Below are 18611 nucleotides of genomic sequence, written 5' to 3'. Positions count from 1 at the left end.
AAAATTGGATAACCAATTTGACGATTTTCGACAATGGATGTCTCAAGAATACCCTGATAGTCAAGCTCTTCCTTTAATTGAGGGTCTAAAACGTATGCTTCAAAGTGATAAGAATGGAATTGATATTTCGCATGGTATTGCACACATTGTGGATTCAAATGTGATGCCTATGAAGAGTTGTGCTGAAACCTTAGGTTATACACAACCTCCTATTCAAGTTAATCATTCTATTCCTTTGACGACTCCTATTGCTAGTATACCTACTTTTACATCAAACATAATGACTACTTCAATACAAGACATTCCTCCTATGATCACTAATCATGGGGGCAATCCTTCTTCTTCAATCAACCCTCTTCCTTCATTCAATCCAACTTCTTCATTCATTCCTTCAATGAGTGTTCCTATTATATCTCCACAAATGAACATGACGCAAGGGGGCAATTCATTTAACCCTTCCATTCCTCCTTGTAGTGTTCCTCCTGTCCAATCATCTCCTATGACTAACTATAATAGTTTCCCACCACCTTACTCTCTACCTTCTTTCAATAACATAACACCTCCATCACAATCTAACACGTCTAATATGAATTCTTCGACTGAAGCGACCATTAACAATCTTGCACAAACTGTCTCTTCTTTACAGCAACAAATTGCCTCTATGAATCAATCTAAGTTTAGTGTGCCCACATTTGATGTTGTGAGCCCACTTTCTCTTGATATTGTTCGAGCTATTCCCCCTAAACATGTTGAAATTCCGCATTTGGAGCTTTATAATGGTAAGGGTGATCCTCTAACACATGTTAAGACCTTTCAAACAATATGTACTGATTTTGCTTATGACCAAAGGTTGCTTGCAAAACTGTTTACTAGAACATTAAGAGACAAAGCCCTACAATGGTATTGCTCGTTGCCTTCCTATTCTATTACTTCTTTCGAACAACTTGCAAATGCTTTCATTCAACAATTTCAAAACAATATAAGTCCTAAAGTTACTTTGATTGATTTAATGCATTGTAAACAAGGTGTTAAAGAAAAAGTGACTGATTTCATTGGTAGATATAAGCATTTGTATGCTCAAATTTCTTTTCCAGTGCCTGACAATGATATTCAAAGAATTTTTATTTCTAATTTACAAAAAGACATTAGAGAAAAACTAGTGTTTTCTGAGTTTACTTCTTTCCAACAGTTGTGCACAACTCTTCACAATTATCAACTGACTGTGAGTCAAATGGAACAATCACATCCTATGGCTCCGAGTGATAAGGGTGATAGTAGTCAACAACCATTTGGGAAGTTTAAACCAAATAGAGAGTCCATTAAATTCAATGAAAACATCATCAACAATAATGTGAATGCAGCATCAGGTGTGTCTCCTATTTCTAAGTTTTTCAAGAAAGAAAGAAAGTTTACTCCTTTGAATGAATCATTGCATAGTATTATGAATAAGTTATTGAAACAAAATGTGCTTACTCTTCCTCCTATAAGGCAAATTGATCCTGCAAAAATTACTTCACCCTATTTTGATAACAAATCTTTTTGTCAATTTCATCGTCAACCTGGGCATGATACTGAAAAATGTTTTGCTTTAAAGGGAAAAATTCAAGATTTGATTGATAATAATACTATCTCTGTTTCTGGTGTGAATGATAAAGGCAATACATCTGTAGCTCCCCCTAACCAAAATCTTCAGATTTTTACTGATCCATTACCTTCTCATACCTCTAATGCGATTGATACTACTGATTCCTCTGTCTCACTTGATGATCTTGTGTCTATGACTCCGAATGTGATTAACTTTGTAGAGCAGAAAGAAAACCCTAAAGAACCTTCCATCACATTTGATTCTAGTGAAACTATCAGGGCACCTGATGGTCCTTTATACATAGTTGCAAAAGTCAAGAACACACCTTGCCGTGGAGTGCTTATTGATCCTTCGTGCATGGTTAATGTTATTACTGAAGAATTTATTTTTACTTTGCAATTGAATCAAGTGATCTATGACAAAACAGATGTGGTTGTGAAACTATTTGATGCATTTTCTTCTCCTGCAATTGGTTCTATTACATTACCTATTGAGGTCCATAAAAAATCCCTTGATGTGGACTTTGCTATTATTCCATCATCCGAACAATTTCGTGTGAAGCTAGGCTATCCTTGGCTATCTTCCATGAAAGCTATTGCTTCTCCTATCCACAAGTGTTTGAAATTTCCCCATAATGGTGAAGTTGTTACTGTCAATCATAGTCTCTTTAAACCAGCTGAAAGAACTTCTAGCGTTCCTATTGATTACTTTTGGTCTAAACAATTCCAATCTCTTCCTCCGCAAAGTGATCATCTTTTCAAATCTTATCAAAAGTGGAAAAAAGACATGATCCTATCTCTAAGTGAACCTAAAACACCCAAACTTGACATTCCTATCATTCTTGAGAAGGAAGTTCTTCCTTTGAAAGATAAAACTAATGTCTTTCCTCAAGAAGATTCCCAACCTATTCCTATGGATGTGACTATGTCTATGTCTAATAAACCTCCTAACAGTAGACCTATCCCTCCTCATCATGATGGACTTGGTCTCCTTCCAAAACCAAATATTCCTCCCTTATATGGAGCGGTTCCTCCTCCTTCCTCTTATGGAGAGAAGAGACCTAAGAGACCACAACCTAAACACCCAAGTGATAAGGATGAGAACATTCCTCCTCCTCAATCTTCTCAACTTCCTACTAAGACTAGACGAAATCGTTCTGCACGTGAACACCGATGAAAGCGTCATCTTAGAGCTCAGGCAGCTGCCTCTCAAACTTTGCAATCCCCAAAAACACCTTCAACAAGCATTATTCCATTTTCTCCTCAGCCGACGATTGAGCCGAAATCTCCTAAACATAAGATGCATGATGGTCTTGATCCTGTTCGAGTTAAAGATCCTATTTTTATAAATCTTGATGATGATATAGATGAAAATGTTATTCATGATGAAAATGCTACTTCTCCTGTTCATTCTGATAGTGAATATGAACTTGTTGATATTGATAATCATTTATCTAATGAATTTTCTAAAGCACTTATCCTAGCTCCTAGACAAGAACACTGTGGCTTGGGATATGAACATAGCCCTTGTTTGGATCTTGTGATATCTCCATCTGCTATGTTGGATGTTCCTCCTCTAGCGTTTTCCCTACCTTCCCGAAACATTGATCAGCAAGATCGGGGGGTAGATGACGTGCTAGACTAGTTTCATTAGCATAGCAGATTCTCTCCTCCTCTCTTTTGTTACTTCTTCTATGTGTTATTCTCATTCTTCTATTTTTTGTCCTTAGTGTTGTCTACTTGAGGACGATGCAAAGCATTGAGATCTCTTTTGGTCTCTCTCATGTTGACTCAAAAGACACATGTGTTCCCTTCTTCTAGGTAACCTTCCTTGATTGGGGAATGAAGAACAATTATGCATACATACATATGATATACATGAATTATCATACAGCATACTGACCCCAAGGAAAGCGAAGTCACCTCGTGCTTTGTGTTTTGTGTCTATTATCCTTGGGCTTATCTCACACTTGGGGGCTAAATCCTTGTGATAACGTGCTCCTTTCCCTTTTTCATTTTCTTATATGTATCACTACCTTAAAGCAATCACCCCCGGTGAGGCATGTGCGATCGCATTAAAGTAGGGGGGCATACATCCCGTTCATATCTTTTCAAGATACTTGAAAATTTCTTGACAAAGTTAGCTTTGCCTTGAAAATTTTTGATATCTTTCTTGCATGACTCATAGTGAGGGAACCTTACTACTGACAGTCATGGTTCTCCCTCGTGATCTTCCCTTTTACTTTGTCAATCGAAGTCGTAAGATCCTTAGTCCACTGGGGGCTTGGTGTATCTTGCCTCCTTGACATGGTGAAAGTCTTTCAATGTTGTTTCCTTGTACTTTACCGGAAGTATGAGCATACATACTCCCGCTAAAGTGGGGGCTAAATGTAGCGTCCTAAAATTGCGACACTTGCAATTTCAACTGCATTTCGGTCTTCACGATGGCGATGCAACACGCAACCTGAATGGAGACCCCGAAACCTGATTACGACACTAAAAACTGCATTTTTCAAGCACCCTGGCCTGAACCTCCTTTGCACCCTGCTGTCCCGGGAGGTGGGACCAAAGCGCCCAGCGCCCTGGTCCCCCAGGACCATGGTGCCCAGCGCCCTGGTCCCTGAGCCTATTTTGGGCCCGGTCTCCTATGGGGTCTCAGGTCTTTTTGTTTGCAAATTGGAAATTAACTTTCCTGGTCGGCCTAAGGTCGGGAAAATCAGTCTATTAACCCTAATTGACAAGTATATAAACTACATTTTTCCTCTTCCATTTGGGTAAGAAGGACATATGTGTACAAGCGTGGAAACTATACTCAAACATTCAAGCATTCAAGCATTCCTTCAAGCAATTGAGCATTCTAAGTCTCCATTCAAGGCTAAGTGTTGCATTCAAGACAAGGATTCAACCATTGAAGAGGAGATCACTTACAACACATTACATGCTACAACATACAACATACAACAAACAACAACATCTATACCTTTGCACATAAGGATACAAACATCCTTACAACAAGGTATTAGTACTTGTTTTACATTACATACATTTACATTTACAGCAATTTCTCATTTCTTGGTTAATTCCAAAACCAGGGTTTGACCTAAAGGCAAACCCTTAATCCCTAACCCCCCAATTTTCTTTGCTTTTCTGTGTGTAGGTTGCAGGTACGCGGCTGAAATTGAAGATCTGGAATCCTTGTGCAAAGACGAATAGATCCCCCTTCGTTTCGCGGATTTTTCGGAGGACCGTGGCGCCGGGCGCCATCGTCCTGACAACTTTTGCTCAAATTTGCAGGACAGCACCGTATCGACATTTTACTGCTAATTCCAGGTCCGTAGCTTCATCCTATATCCCTATCTCAGTTTATAAGCGAATCTTTGTCACTTTCTATGCATTCCTAGCTTAATTCTTCTATCAACATTCTTTACAAAAGAGGGTAGCCTTGCTGTCTTAACCCTTGAAACGCATTTAGCATCCAATCTTGCATTGTGTGGGATTGGATCTTGTGGGTTTCAACCCCTCTTTTGAATGTAAAGTCTCTCCCTTAAGTGAAAACCATCAACCCTAGCGACCTCCCTTCTCTCTCCTCGGAGTTGGGGAGGGGAGAACGACTAGGGTTCGATTTTTCCGCTTTACAAACACATTGTGCTTTCTCATGACATTTCTTTTCAACTTATCTATCACACATGTCTCATACTCTTTTTCTCATTTTTTATCCTTAAATCATTCTGCATATAAATAGATCTCTTAGGACGGTGATCTTGTTCATGCATCGATCTTACAAACAAGATTCATCGAATGAATAACCTTAGAAATTATTTCATAGGATAGATGCCCTCAAAATCATACAAAATCTAGAAGTGCAATTTCCTATGTGATAACGGTTCTTTGTTCCTCGATCTTGTAACACATTTCCACACATGTCCAGGTTCAATGAATCTGGTAACACATCTTCACTCGGTGTGTGTTCACTCGGTATATCATTTTTTCTGCTCAGTAGGCATAGAGTGTTACTCGGTAGACAACTTGGTGTATACTAGACTCTGTGACTTCTATCTTCTGTAACCAACTGCTTTAGTGCTTACCGACTGAATGTTCTGGTAGTATTAACCGACTAGAGTATATAGGATGACTTTGGATATAAAACTAATGACAACTTAGTAAATAGTAACAATCTCCCCTTTTGACATTAGTTTTGAAATGTTTGACAAAACTCCTTTCAAAGTCATAACTCAAAATCTATATACTTACAAAATTTGACTAAACTGACAGTATATACAATAATCAATAAATAGTATACTCAGATATACTCCCCTTATCAATATACTATACATAATTCTGATTTTGCATGCTCGGTGATCAATGTTCTATGTTTACTGCACTTGTTCTTTGCTCTTTGATCACTGCTTAGTGTTTACTGCTCCCCTATCAAATTCAACTGTGCATTTGGATACTCTGTTCTACTCGGTATACTCCCCTTGTATACTACACTCCCCCTTTGATACTTTGATACTATACTCCCCCTTTTTGACAAACATCAAAACTAGTTACCATTCGGTGGAGGCAACTAGTCAAAAATGGATTTATACTTTGTCCTTGCATTGGTGAGAGCGGTAGAGAGGGCATCCTTGACACTATCCATGAGTGAATTTTGAGCTGTAATGTCAGCTAGGAGTGAGATTAGACCATCTAGTGTGCTTCCCTCTGGTTGAGTGGATAAATGAGTGGCTCGATTGATATGCTCTTGAATAGATGAAAAATGAGGAATGAATAATGTCTGAAGAGTCATTATATCCATCCTGATCTTGTGCTCTTCATTTCTAAGTTCCAACTATTGAGCCATAAGAGTTTGCAATTTGGTGTAGAAATTCTGAATAGAATTTGGCTTGGTAGTCAATGTATTGGAGAGATTGGTGATCTCTTGTTCAATGACTTTGGTTTTAGTTTTGATATCCTTAATGAATAAAGAGAATGTAGAGAGATTTTGAAACAAATAAAGAATATGCTTAAGTTGAGGGGACAACTCAGCTATGAATTTGACTAGTTTGACTTTACTGATAGCAATTGCTTTCTGTACCTCTTCAGTCATTTTTGCAGTTAGCTCTTTATCCTTTAGCTTGCTGAGGTATTCAAATGCATCTACTCCTGATGCTTATAATTGAGTGAGGAGTTCATCCAGTTGAATATGGATGGCAACATCTTTATTCATGGTAGCTTCAGGTAGCATGTCTGACAATAATGCCTTAACCTTCTGAAGTACACAGTTCTTTTTCTGAATAGCCATTTGTCTTTCTTGTTAAACTTTGGCTTTGCATAGCTCTCCGAATTCAATGAGTGCTTGCCCTTTCAGTTTAGAAATGTCAACATTTGGCAACACAATGGGCTTAGATAGATCTATCTTGAAACTATGTTTCTTCATTTTCTTGTCTCTAGATGATGAGGCTTTCATCGGTTGAACTAGTACAATGGCGTTGGAGGCTTCATCATCCTCGGTAGGTTGCTCGGTAGAGGCAACACTTTTGTTGGTTCCTATAGCCTCTATTGTGTCCTTCGATGCTTCTATGCTTGGGGTCTCAGTGGCAATAGTTTCTGTGCATGCAGGTGCTTGAGAAGTCTGTTCCCTAGTGGTTTGAGAAGTAGATTCTCCTTTGGTAGACTGTTGACCCCCTTTCCCTTGATCAGTATCCTTAGGATGCTTGGATGGGACTTGTTGAGTGACCGGAGGATATGACTTGACTTGTTCCAAAACTGATTCACTGGATACCCGTTTGGCATAGGCATTGCCTTCTATCATTTCTTGTCCCTGATCCTCAGTAGCCATGACATCCTCATCTAATTGAATAGTTTCAGCAGGATCTTGTTCGGTGATGTCAACTATTTCAACTTCACTTTGAGGTTCAGCATGAGGTTCATCATTCTTGAGTCAGAATATTTCTTGCCATTTTTCCTTAGTTTCATTCTTGACTTCAAGATAAAGACCGTTCATCATTTTCAATGCTCTTTGCTTTACTTGAAATTTTGTCTGTGAGGTCTTTAAATTTTCTTAATGTCATCTACCGACATGTCTGGAAAGAGATGTACCAAAACTCTTTCTCTAACTTGTTTCTCCGAGTCCATAGCATATTTCCACCTGGTGTCAATATGTGAATACAATGTTTTAGGAAGGAAATCAGTCACTTCCAATGGGACTATTCAGAATTTAAGTAGTGTACATACTACTTCTTCTTCTATTTGCCTCTTTTCATCTTCATTTCTGGAATCATATTTCACATATCTAAAAGCTCCAAATCCACCATATTGTTTCAAATTAGCACAGAAATTATCAATGCTATGTACATCTTCGTTTTGACTCTTAACAATCTGAAATTTGCTTGCGTCTTCAGATTCGGTGTCACTGGACTCTTTAGTCAAAATGAGTCTCTGAGGCGTTTTCTTATAAGTCCTTGTGACCTTAGGCATTGCAACATTTTTCTGCTTCTTACTCGGTGACACTGCAGATGATCTAGTATTAGGTCGCTTTGCTGGAGGTGTCGGTGATACTTGTGATGAGTCCTATTTCTTCCTTTTCAAAATTTTGCCTTTTGGCAACTCGGTGCTCAAAGTAACAGCAGCTTCATTAGCTTCAGATTCTTCCTCAATTGCAAGTAGTTCACTCTTGACAGGAGTGGAGGAAGAACCTTCTCCAAATTTCTCAGTTAATACTTTAATCATTTTAGTTGCCTTCCTTGTAGCCTTAGGTACTACAATGCTCATCTTAACTTTTTCTTTAACCTCTTCATAGGTTTCGTACCTGATTTCTATAGCATGCCTTGGAAGTGCAAGAAAGGCATCTATCTGCTGTTGTGAAATGTCAAAATCAATCTCATAACCCATAGGTGGCAAAGATTGAGTTCTCGGTTCCACCGCATTGACATAGCAGTAGTCGGTGTCTACTTCAAAGCATATATCATCCTTGTATTTCTCCACTAACTTGGGTGGAATCCTATACCTGTTATGCATCCTTTCCTGAAACTTGCTGAAGTAATCATCCATAATCTCATTAAAGTTATCACCTAGCTGTTTAATGAAGTCATTGATTTGATGGGTGATTGGTCGGTGTAGCTCCCAAACTACGTTACCGACAGATGGAAAGAATTTTTCAAAATAGAAAAACATGCATACCAAGAGTGATCCAAACTTCAGTGTGTTAGTCAAGTTGTATACACTTCACAAAGATCAATCTTCATTCTCTTCTTCACAATTTTATATGCTAAATCAACAACTGCACATGGTACACAATTTTCCCTTGCTGATTGAAAGAAACAATAACCTATTACTATAATGGCAAACTTCAGCTTTGCATCTGTGACATTATTCAGTTTTAGACCTCTGCAATCAAATTCAACTCCGGTTAAAGTGATCAATTATTTCTGTGATATCATCTTCTGAGCTCGGGCATGGTCGTATATAGGGTATTCGGTTATCAAGTGAATGATTTCCTTGGTGATTTTGAATGGTTGCTCCTCTAACCACATGAAGTCATCATGAACTCTGCTCAAAACAAATAACCCATTGGGGTTTGAAGACATGGGGATAGGTTAGGGCTTGGTTCAATCCCTTGACTTTAAAGTGTTAAAACTTGTTATCTAGTTTTTCATCAGTACACAATTCATCATATGTGTCCTTGATCTCAACATGACCTAGTTCCTCAACACGACATTTGGTGAAAAATCTAATATCCTCAACCAGCAGAACCCTATTCGGAATGAGTGAAAATGTTGTTTTATCATCCGGTTCAGATGCTACTTTAGGAGGTAGGGAATATTTCAATGAGGGCTTCTCAATGGTTTCAACAACAGTGGGTTTCTGAATCTTAGGTGCCATTTCAAATTTTAGATAATCACTTAACAAAAGATCCTAAGGGTTTGAAAACTTTTTGAATGGCAAATGCTTTCCACTTAGTAAACAAATATTCACAACTGATATGATCGGTAAACTAGCTTGACAATGCGTTGTGATTGATGTAAATACCTTGAATTTTTCTTCGGAAGAGGTTTGATTGCCTTTGAATCGCTTCGCTTTGCTTTCTTGAAAACTTGGTGAGTGTAAAATGACTGCGTAAAAGCTTTAAGTACAAAATTTTACCTTATCGGGCTCCATGCAGTTAGGTAAGAAAACATTAAATGCACTCGGTACCACTTCCTTTTTATGCTTTTACTGAGTAGCCAGAATTCCCATATTTACCGACTACATAGGCTTCCAAAAGACTTGATAAGATTTCAAATTTCCTAATGCATCTTAGCTATGCAAATTTTGAATTAAGTACATGATAAAATAGGAACTGTTAAGATTTAAGCTTGAGAGAATGCAGTCCCTTCATACCTTCACCGAATAATTTGGAATAGGTGCACCTAACTCGGTAGGTAAGGTGCTTTCTTCATTAGTTGATCCATTTTCCTTCTTTTTCCAAATCATCTGTAATTTGCTTCTTATTTCCTCAGTGTCTCCTCTAGATTGATCTCTGCAATCTCTAGCCAAGTGTCCAACTTTGTGACAATGAAAGCATGCCATACCAGGATTTCTCCATGATCTTCGGTTGTTCATTTCAAACCTTATAAAGCAGTTGGAACTTATATGTCCATAGCTTCCACAACATTCACACCATATCCTTGTATTGTAATCCCATGGTACTGCAGTATACTGTCGATTAAGATCTGTGTGAGTTCGGTAGCTTCTAGTATTTGCTTGGTGTGAAGACCACATATAGTTCTTCTTCTTAAACCAACACTTCTTGGTACTATGTCCATATCTATTGTAGTTTTTACAAAACCCTTTGAATTTTGCCTTCTGATAATTGCTAGCAGACTTTGTCCTACATTGGTTAGATGTGTGACCATATTTATTGCAATTGTAACAATAACCATTACACCTTGTGACATTCGGTTGCTTACCTTTTCTGATTTGGCACATGTTGGCAGTATGTCCTTGTTTTCCATAGTAGTTGCAAATAGGCTTCTTCCCTTTGATGTTGTTCTTGTTTCCAGCTTGCTTAGATGATTCTCCTCTCTTAGTAGTGTGGATTCCCTTCTCGGTAGAGTCTTTTCCTTTGTAACCGAGTCCTGCAGCTTTGTTGGGTCTTTTTGTATTAAGTTGCTCATCCAACATCTTTGATGCTTCATAACTCTTCTTCAATGTTTCTTTGGATTTGCTTCATGATGTGCATAACCCAATTGATTTGACAGATTTTGTTGAATTCCAGTCAACCTTGTGATTTCATCATTCCTTTCAGATACTAATGCATCAAGCTATTGTTTTTCTCTTTCTAGATCTCTTAATTTATCCTCGGCTATCCTCAATGCATCAAGATTTTCAGTCATCTATGTGCTGAAATGTTCATGTTCTCTTTTCATTGCTTTTAGCTGATCAGTCAGTGCTTTGTTCTTTTCTTTCAGTTCTCCAATCATTTCTTCAGTCTCTTCAGATATACTATTCTCAAATGATGTCTCAATTTGTTCCACTAACTCTTGAGAGTCCTGCAAATCATCCAACAATCTTCTTCTAACTTTCAAAGATTTTTGCATTTGTTTCTGCATGTCAGCAATCACTTGATTAGCATGATCCAATTCATTTTGAAGATTCGCAATTCTCCGAGATTGTCTGTAGCCTTCCATTGATAAGATCTTTCTCTTTAGGCAATTAAACCCTTTTCCAAGATTCAAGCTCTGATACCAATTGTTAGGCCCAATGTGGAAAGCTAATGTACTGAGAGGGGAGGGGTGAATCAGTACTTCAAATTTTTTCTTCAACAATAAATTTACTGTTAAGCATAAACCAAAAACTGTTGTAACATAATATAATGCTAAAAAAAAAAAATAACAATCATACATGATTACTCCATAACACATATATTTTGGTTACGCAGAAACTCTTGGTTAGAGGGAAAAACTACAGTGGGGATGGCACCCACAAATTCACTACTGCAATAATAAAGGTTGCTCAGTTAGAGCTACATGTTTAGCTATTTCTGATAGCTTACCCTATTAGGAGTATCAAGATCTTTAGATCTACCTTGCTAAAGGATTTTACAAAACTTAAACTAAATGTTGCACCTGGTTAAAGGCTTTACAATTTATAGACTTTGTTAGAGTCTTTTACCCTGTTAAAGGTTTCTCTTACAACTCAAAATATTACAATAAAATCTTTACAAATATCTGCAACTTTACATTTGAAATGTTATAGCAGATTCTATGTGCTCAAAATGAGATTACCTTGCTTATAGCATATCTCGATAAACCCTTATGTTTACTCTGTCCCTTAATTGTTCTCTGAAATCTTTCTTGGTGACCTCTGAATATTTCTGACAGTCATAACAGTCATAACACATTGTGCTTTCTCATGATATTGCTTTTCAACTTATCTATCACACGTCTCATACTCTTTTTCTCATTTTTTTATCCTTAAATCATTCTACATATAAATAGATCTCTTAGGACGGTGATCTTGTTCATGCATAGATCTTACAAACAAGATTCATCGAATGAATAACCCTAGAAATTATTTCATAGGATAGATGTCCTCAAAATCATACACAATCTAGAAGTACAATTTCCTATGTGATAACGGTTCTTTGTTCCTCGATCTTGTAACACGTTTCCACATATGTGTCCAGGTTCAATGAATCTGGTAACACATTTTCACTCGATATATCATTTTTGTTGCTTGGTAGGTATAGAGTGTTACTCAGTAGACAGCTCGGTGTATACTAGACTTTGTGACTTCTATCTTTTGTAACCGACTGCTTTAGTGCTTATCGAATGAATGTTTCGGTAGTATTAACCGACTAGAGTATATAGGATGACTTTGGATATAAAACTAATGACAACTTAGTAAATAGTCTACCATCTTCCTAAAGATCTTGAATCTTTCAAATGTTTGTGATTTATCTTGTAGGAAAGTGACCCTTGTCATTCTTTAATAGTCATCAATGAAGAGCATAAAATATCTTTCATCGGCAAGAGCTCTTGTCCTAGTTGGACCACACAAATTTGCATGTACTATTTCAAGTGGTCTTGAGGTGTTGTGTTCTTTTCTTCTAAAGTTTGCCTTAGTCTACTTACCTTTCACACATTCATCACAAAATGTGCTCACTGCTTTGATAATTTGTGGTATATTTCTTACATACCCCTTTTTTCTTATTGCAACTAGATTATCAAAATTTATGTGGCCAAATCTTCTGTGCCACAACCAGCTTTCATCCACTTGTCCCAACATACATTGGGATTCAAAACATTCTTTTAGATTATATACATTGCCATATGTCATCTTTCCTTTGGCTATAGTCTGACTGGTAATCTCTTTCTTTATCTGGTAGTTCATAGAATCAAAGGTGAATTTATAACCTTTGTCACACATCTGACTCACACGCAACAAGTTGTGCTTCAGGCCTTCCACATAATACACATCACGTGCTTTCAAATTTCCATCAATGTTTAGAGTACCTTTTCCCTTTATTTTGATGGATGAGTTGTCTCTAAATCTCATTGAAACGTCATTCCAATCTTCAAGCTTGATAAATTTATTTTTATCACTGGTCATGTGGCTGGAATAGCCACTATCTACAACCCTTAGATTTTTCCTTTCAGCATGTAGGGTAGTCTGCACTATTAGACTTCATTTTGCCTTGTCCTTTTCTTTCTCAACCCATACCATTTTAGTTTCCTTCTTCTTATCAACTGCAATTTTGTGCTCTGGCTTGGTTGTCAATTCCTGACCAGGATCTGTCCTCTTCTACATGTTTTTGTCATTCTTGCAAAACTTTGCTATATGTCCATACTCTTGATAGTTATAGCATTTCACATTTTCATTGAAAGATTAATCTTTGAAACTTTTGTAGGACATCGGTTTACTCTTCTTACATTCAAAACTCCTATGACCAAATCCATTGCACTGATAACAGACAACATTCATATCCCAGAGTGCATTAAATGGATTTCTACTTTCATAACCCATACTGGGCTTATTGGTTAATCTACAGTCAGCTAACCTATGTCCAAATTTGTTACACCTGTAACAATAACCATGAATTTTTGGAACATATCGGTTAGGTTTCCTTGGTCCTGCAAACGTCTCCCTCACCGGGGGTCTTCCTTTCATGTTGCTAACTCTGGTAAATCCTTCATGATCAACTCTTGCATTTCTCCTAGGATCTTCATGTTGGTACATTGAGTGTGGCCTCCAGTTCATTGATTGTGTATACCGGTTTGTGTGGTAGTTTCTAACAACTTCTGCATAAGTCTTCTTACTGGTATCCTTGCTTACCGTGAATGTCTTCTTCTCTTCACCTTCACTTGAAGAAGTGAATTGTATCTATTTTCAGGATGTGTCTTTGTTGTTTGAACTTTGTCCTTCTTCAAATCCTAAGCCATCAGTATCTTTAGATGGCTTCTGTTTGCTCAACATCTTGTCTAAGGCTTTGGTGCTTCTTTCATATTTGCTTCTCACTTTCATTTGTTCCTTACTCATTTCAAGCTCCTTTCTGAGCTTCAATATTTCTTCTTTTTGATCTTGATGCTCCTTTTCCTTCTTCATCATATCAGAGGATGTAACTTCACATATCCTCTTGGCTTCTTCCAATTGGAGTTTCAAGTCAGATATAACTTGATTAGACTCATCCAAGGATTGATTCAAGAGACCTTGTTCTTCTACTACAACAAGTTTGAACTTCTTGAGTTCATTTCTTGTTTTACTCGGCTCCTCAAGAGCACTTATGAGCTCACCTTCTAGATCCACTTCAGCCTCAATGTCTTCTTCTTCCTCATCTTCACCAACTAGTTCATCAAGTGCCATAAATAGATTAACTTTTCTTTCATTCTCATGGTAGTCATCTTCTGAAGCACTTTCTTCATCTGTGGCATCATCCTCAATAAAGTATAGGTTCTTTTTCTTCTGGTAGCCTCTTCTTCCTTATCGGTAGACATTCCCTTCTTTGTATTTACTAGCAGATCTGGTAAAACTTCTTTTCTCATCTCCATTGGTTTCATTATAAGGACATTTTGTAGCAAAGTGTCCAACTTTACCACAGTTGAAACATTTGAGTGGTAATTTTCTTTTATACTTGTCGGATCCTCTCTTGAGATTTATAACAAAGTTTGCTACCTCTGCATCTGAGTCCTCACTAAATCTTTTATTAGCAACCTCTTCCTTGCCCTTTTTGGTGGAGTTGAACGATGCCTCTTTCCTTGAGGATGCTTTGCTGGTTGTTCTCATTTCTAGGTTGTCAGAGAGCCAAATGGCTCATCCATTGTGAAGGTCTTCAGATCCTTGGCTTCCTCTATAGCAGAAACCTTAGTATCATACTTAGATGTGAGAGATCTAAGTACCTTCTTGACAATAATCTCAACAAAAATTTCTTCTCCAAGTCCTCTGATGGTGTTTACAGTTTCATCTATTATGTGAAGGTAGTCTGCAATCTTTTCTTCATCCTTCATCTTGATGCCTTCAAGTTGACCCCTTAGGGATTGCAGCTTGGCTTCTTTGACTTTGGCATCTCCTTCAAATAACCTTTGCATTTTATCCCAAGTCTCCTTGGTGGATGCATAGTGCATGACCTTGACAAACTCATTGCCTGACAGCCTGCTTAAGATAGCATCTTTAGCCTTTGCATTATTCTCATACTCCTTCTTAGCATCCGGATCAATGGGAGGAACACTAGGGATAGTAAACCCATTCTTGACAGACATCCACACATCAAAACCAAGGGAGAAAATATAGGTCTCCATTCTTCTGCTCAAGAAGGCATAGTTAGATCCATCAAACATGGGGTCTTTTCAGGGGGCAGACTCATTTCTTTCCATGTGTTCTTTGACCAGAATCTACCCAAGCTAGAGAAAGCTTTTAATCAACCAAGAACCTATACTCTGATACCAATTGTTGAACACAATGTACCACTAAGAGTGGGGTGAATCAGTGGTTCCTAAATTATTTTCCTTTTAAAAAACCTTGGAATATTGGTTATCACCCTAAGCACTAAACAATCAAACCGGTAAGATAAATGTGGATATCAATAGAGGAAAACACACAAATGCACAACCCACAACATCAGATGTACAAGGAGAACCCAATATGATAAAAACCTCGACGAGAAATGTTGTTGGAGTCTACTGCTCCAATCCAACCTCACAATGAATCAATAGATTACAATGATTTAGGGCACCAACCCAAGGAGCACCAACCCCTACTGATTTAGGTGACCAACCCCTACACCAAGCTCCACTTTGGTGTTATATAATGAAATAAAATTTTGATACAGTTATAGCAACTGGTTGCAAATGAGGTTTGTAACACCCAATCAATAGATTTATGCTAGTTAACAACCTCCTCTTCTTCACTCATTCTCACACTGTCGGTTATCCGATTACTCTCCCTAATCACTCATCGGTTACTCCTAGCCTCTCTTCTCTCTCCCTCAGCCTTACACTTCATTGTGTCACTCTTGGATGCCTTTTTAACCAATCACTTCTCACCAGTTTTCTTGACTATTAGAACAACAATAGTTTGTCGGTTACTCTGTCTCTACCGGTTAGACCCTCTCACTGGTTTGCCTGCTAACTCACACTACAAATTTCTCAGAATAAACTCTAAGGCTGATAATCTTTCTCCTTACTCAGGATCTCTTCTCTCTCACACTTCACATCAAACATCAATTGATTCCAGTCTCGAGCTCACATATTTATCTTCTAGGGTTGCCGCCAAAAATCATTCAAATAGTGTTGTGTTAGGTTTTGCCTTCACCAGCTTGATCCATATTAGATTTGATCCGATCTTCTTTTCTGGAGAGATGATCTACACGTCATCGATCAACACCACCAACTCCTTGTATTCCAATGTGCGTTTTCTATATTTGGATGTAGACTGCACTATGTTTTTATACATTTCTCTATCACATGCCATTAATGGCTCGATTGTTTCCTTCAGGAAATGGGTACGAAGATCAAATCTTCTTGCAGGATTAGTTCAATCACTTGCCACCTTGTCTTCCTCTAGCTGCAATCTTCTACCATCCTCTCATGACTTGTGGGTTCTTCATAAAAGTCGACTTGCTTGTTGACTGTTGCATCGATGAACACTTCACCGACCTATGCATGATCACCACCTAGCTTCCAGCTGTCATCTTTGTCGACATCCATCTCTGCTTGGTTTGCTATGTTGGTTTTTCATTCTTCATTGACCAAGATTGACTGTCGGTTCAACTCACCTCACCGGTATAACCTAACTTCACTAGTGGGCCTTCATACCTGCATACCTCTTCTTTGTCTATGGATGAACTTAGCCTTTCATCAAACATGATGGTCCAACATCTCAGTCCATTTATCGGTAGCATTAAACTTCTCTGAGTGTATTAATTTACATCCTTAAGTTCTTCTCTTACTTGCTTTCTTGCCTTACCGGTGAGCTTTCTTTACCGGTAGATGATGCATTTCATGTGTATTGGTAGCCTACCTTCTATCTGCTTACACACATATGGATTGATATCATCTTGTCTTACTTCTCCTATACTGGTCACCACTTCTTACTCACCGATGACCATGCCAACCACTTGACATCAATGACAAATTAATGCCAATAATGCCAACAATATCACAACAGCTGGTGGAAGTTGAAAAATCTATAGGGTCGAGAAAACATGATTCATCCATTATTAAAGACCACAAATTTATTATCCCTATCATTCTTGAGTGAAGAAGAATCGCTGAGAGGCTCATATGACCCAGATGGTTGTCTATCCAATAAACACAGGAAAAATGATATTAAATATGTGTCACGGAGCTCATGGGAGGGATGCATCTTCCCATTAGTGAATGACCCAAGACTTTATGTGGATCCTAGTGACTTTCCTGTCATTGAGCGCCCCCCATGGTTGGATTTTTACCCTATCTTTCAATGGCACAATCTGGATAAGTCTATTCCTCAGAACATGTTGCAAGCCATCAAAAATGATTTTTGGCCGAAGAAGAAGAGAAATGATTTCTGGACCTATCGTCAAGAGACTAATCACCCGAGGGCTAATCTGGGGAACACCCCTTTTGATGAGTGTTTTGAGGAAGAATGGAGTAATCATAACAAGTCTAAAGAAGAGATAGGTGACGAGTCCCCGCGTGATGACTCCTCCTCTGAGGAGGCCTGACCTCAGGAGGTCAAGGTTATAAATGTAGAAGAGCAAGGTACTGGAGCTGACATTTCAATTTCTCTCGTTAGCTCAGATAAGAGGCCTCATTCCCAATCCACCAAGAGATCAGCTAAAAAGAAGACACTTGATTCCCCTTCCAGGAAGAAACAATATTTGGGTTCAGCAAAGAAGGGTTTGTCTTCTCAAGTCCTTGTGGTTCCTCTAGCCCCTCAACAATCAGTGACTTCCATGGTTCAAGTATGCTCTAATCTTCCCTTCCCCTCTACTCAATCTACAGTTTCCTCAATGCCCCAAGTTGAATCAATGTCTGCTCAGGTCCCTACTACTCTTATATTATCCCCCACCGCAACGCTGGTTGAGCCCCAATTTTTGTCATCACAGGTCTTTTCTTCGCTCCCTACCCCTAATGTCGTATTTCCTGCAACGTTTTTCCCACAAATTTATGCTATAGCCGTTGTTTCGCGTAGGCTTGGATTTGGAGAGTCCACTCCTCCCCCAAATATCAATACAACATTTGTTGATCTTGCTCTTTCAAGAGCCTCTCCCTTTGTACCGTTGATCTCCCCAACCATGTTAGCACAACCCATTTAAACCACTTTCGGCGTCCCTGTTTCCCATTTCCCCTTTGCCATCTATCCTGGTGCAACATTTTTAGGTCAAGCCACTTCGAAACTGAATACTTATTCTCAACAAGTTACTTATTCCAAATCTACACAAGTTACCCAGGTACACAAGAGAAAGGAGAAGGATGGTGCTAAGCCAGCCCGACTGCATGTGCATACACTTTTCAATCAGGAAAATAATAGCCTCCTCTTTGCAACCATGTTCCCAAAGGTCAACAAGTCAAAGGCTTAAATGAGGC

Source organism: Cryptomeria japonica, chromosome 3 (genome assembly GCF_030272615.1).
Source record: "Cryptomeria japonica chromosome 3, Sugi_1.0, whole genome shotgun sequence".
Taxonomy (NCBI): domain Eukaryota; kingdom Viridiplantae; phylum Streptophyta; class Pinopsida; order Cupressales; family Cupressaceae; genus Cryptomeria; species Cryptomeria japonica.
The sequence above is the reverse complement of the archived record's forward strand: the minus strand, read 5'-3'. Positions refer to the sequence as shown.